Below are 3,142 nucleotides of genomic sequence, written 5' to 3'. Positions count from 1 at the left end.
TCAGTTTGGCCTGGCTTTCTTGCCAAGTCCAAGCTGTCCCCTCCCCCCTCCCACTCTTTCAAGCGAGGAAAAAAACGAACCACAGAAAAACCGAAAGAAGCCCAAACAAAATGGGATTATATCAAAAATATGTATTTACATATATTTACAATTATATATACAATTTGAATATATTGTACACACAATAGGGAACTCCCAAGGGGGGAAAAAAGGGAAAAGGGAGGGGGGAAACAGGGATAAAAACCAAACCAAAACAAATATCCTCCAAATATACACCATTAATAGAGAGCTAGCAAATAAATAAAAAAAAAGAATTAAATACTTCCCTGAACGAGACAGCAGAACTGTGCAAAGCACCAGCCAACTCCCCACGCCTCCCAGAGGGACCGGAGATAACAGCAGGTCTGAGCAGACAGGCCTTGGCCTTGTATAGGCAAAGACCCGTCTGCGGAGAGACCTGTCACCTTCAGCCACCGTCAGAGAGAAGAGAACGAGATCTCTTATCTACACCTTATTTATATGTTGTGTTATGTTAAAGGATGATATGGAATACTTCCTTCGGTTTCTGACCCCCCCTTGCTAAGGAAGGCCTAAAAAAAAAATGCAAAAGCCAACCCACTATATTGTGATTAAATTCTCTTGTCGTTTGCTTAATATTGAGATGCTGCATGACTTTATTTGAATTATAAGAGTGAGGTGGTTTTAAGCTTTCCATTTTGGTCTGCCTTTCAGAGGGTTAATGCTTTTCAAGTACAATATTTAATGTTAGTCTTTATAATCCTAGGTCTGTTTTAACTGTTAAAACATGTTAGAATTGATAGAATAATAGGAATGGTGCTTGGGAGGGTTCTCTGTAGGATTTCTGTCAGGCTAAACCTGGTCCAGCCTCCAGTTTGAAGTGGGATTATTATCAACACTAGATCAGGTGATCTTGGCTGCATTTGCTGAATGCTTGAATCCTCATTCAGCCTCCTTGTTCAATGCCCCATGTGACCTAACACTGATTTGTGTCTCAGGATATTTATTCTTGAAGTTCAGAACTAAAGCAGTCTGAAAATTAACATTGTAATTTTACTATCACAATGATACTATATGAGAGAAATTTCTGTGGGAATAAAACTCACTTTGATTTTCAGTCATTTGTGCTCATAAATCAAATGTATATGAAAAAATCTGTCATGTTTTTTAAGTTGCCCTAACTGCAGTCTTCCCCAAGCTGATTATAATTTAAGAATATTGGAATGTTTGTCAGGAATAGTATTCTCAGCAATTAATCAAAGTGTGTAGGTAATGAACTGTAATGGCTGAAATTATTCTGAACAGCTGATGGCAAATCACAGATATGTAAGGATGAGGTTATTGTATCCAGATGTTGTGAAGAACTTAAAACCTCTATCAGCCCACCAAGCTATTGTATTTCCTTATTTAATATCTGTCCTAGAATTTGAGTGAAAGATAACACCTTGTTTCAGGCAAAACAAAACATGAAATGCAATGGATTTTTTTTTAATGAAAAGACTTAAGGAGAGAACTTGCAACCTGCTGTGTTCCTGGTATAGAAGGGCCCAGCAGCCTTTTTTCAAATAGTAAATGGGAAGCAGCTTTATGTTCTTGTGAATCCGATTTCTGTAATCATTTCCCTCCCATTATCTGAGTGCTCTGTACCTGATCCCATGGCAGTCACAGGGAGCAGGACTGTGTTCCTGTGAAGAAGGGTCATGACACATCGTCAAATTAAGTCTGGCTAGTATTCAATGAGTGATCTCATAACTTGCTAACAGCATTCTTGAAAACAGACTATTATTTAGAGACAAGTGTTTAGGATTAAATAATTATAATGTAGACTGACTTTTTTATTTCCTTTTTCCCCCATAGGGTTTGCAGTTTCCTTCCCTTAAGGTAGCAGCCCTCCACAGAGCCTTTGTCTACCAGCCTGTTTGGTTCCTGCTGCCCCCCACCTTTTGTTCTCATGAGGAACAGAAGTGCATCTCATATAAGAGTTCTTACCTAAACTCTACTAAACCAAAGTTGAGTAAGACTGCTGCTGGTTTAGATCCCTTTAAGCACTAATGGAAGCCAAAAGTGTCGTGACAAACTCCTCCAGAATTTTTCTCAGCTACAACTACATCTGAATGCTCTTATTTAAAAATACAGTGACAAGCCATATGCTTCAGTCCTGGGAAAGAATTAAGTTCATGTGGTTGAGGACAGTGTAAACAGCCATTTGTATGGTGCTGTAGTTCGTGATAGTTACAGAGTATCAGAATGATTTGGGTTGGAAGGGACCTTAAAGATCACCTCGTTCCAATCCCTGCCATGGGCAGGGACACCTCCCAGTAGACCAGATTGCTCGAAGCCCCACCCACCCTGGCCTTGAACACCTCCCAGGATGGGACATCCACAGCTTCTCTGGGCAACCTCTTCCAGTGCCTCACCACCCTAATATCCAATCTAAACCTACCCTCTTTCAGTTTGAAGCCATTCCTGCTTGTCCTATTACTACAGGCCCTTGTAAAAAGTCCCTTTCCCATCTCTCTTGTAGGCCTGCTTTAGGTACTGAAAGGCTGCAATTACATCACCCAAAGCCGCCTCTTCTCCAGGCTGAATGATCCCAATAGCAACTGCTATCTCTGCTACAATCTAGTGAAAGACTTCAGCACTCCCTACAGCCTGAAGCCTGGATAGCTGCATGTTTTTTTGGGAACTCTGTCTTGGTCGCTATGTCCTTTCAGTGAGCTGAGTAGATACAATACCTGAGCTCCTGGCTGCCCCTATACAGTTATCTTTTCAGCTGTTTAGTCTCAGAGTTGCCTAGCAAGTGTAATAGGCTCATTTCTTCCTAACTTCTCAAGAAGTTATTGAAGGATAAAAGCACATAGCTCTGGTGCATGTTCATTACAGTACTGGAGTCTTGTTTCATAACAAAATTCATCAGAAGTTACAATTTTCCATAGTTTTCCTGTTTATATATGCTTTTGGTTCTTGAAGATTGGAATATGCTTCACACTCTACCATTTGTTCAGCTTTCAAAGATTTGTTTGAGCATCTGAATGGCCTTGTGTTGTACTGCCACCAAGCTGGTGTGGAATGTGCAGTACATGGTTTCTCATATTTTCTTTCCCTTTCTCTTTGCTGCTTCCTC

This window comes from Manacus vitellinus, unplaced genomic scaffold, assembly GCF_001715985.3.
Source record: "Manacus vitellinus isolate BGI_N305 unplaced genomic scaffold, ASM171598v3 scaffold_4_pilon, whole genome shotgun sequence".
Lineage (NCBI taxonomy): Eukaryota > Metazoa > Chordata > Aves > Passeriformes > Pipridae > Manacus > Manacus vitellinus.
This window is presented reverse-complemented; position numbering follows the sequence as displayed.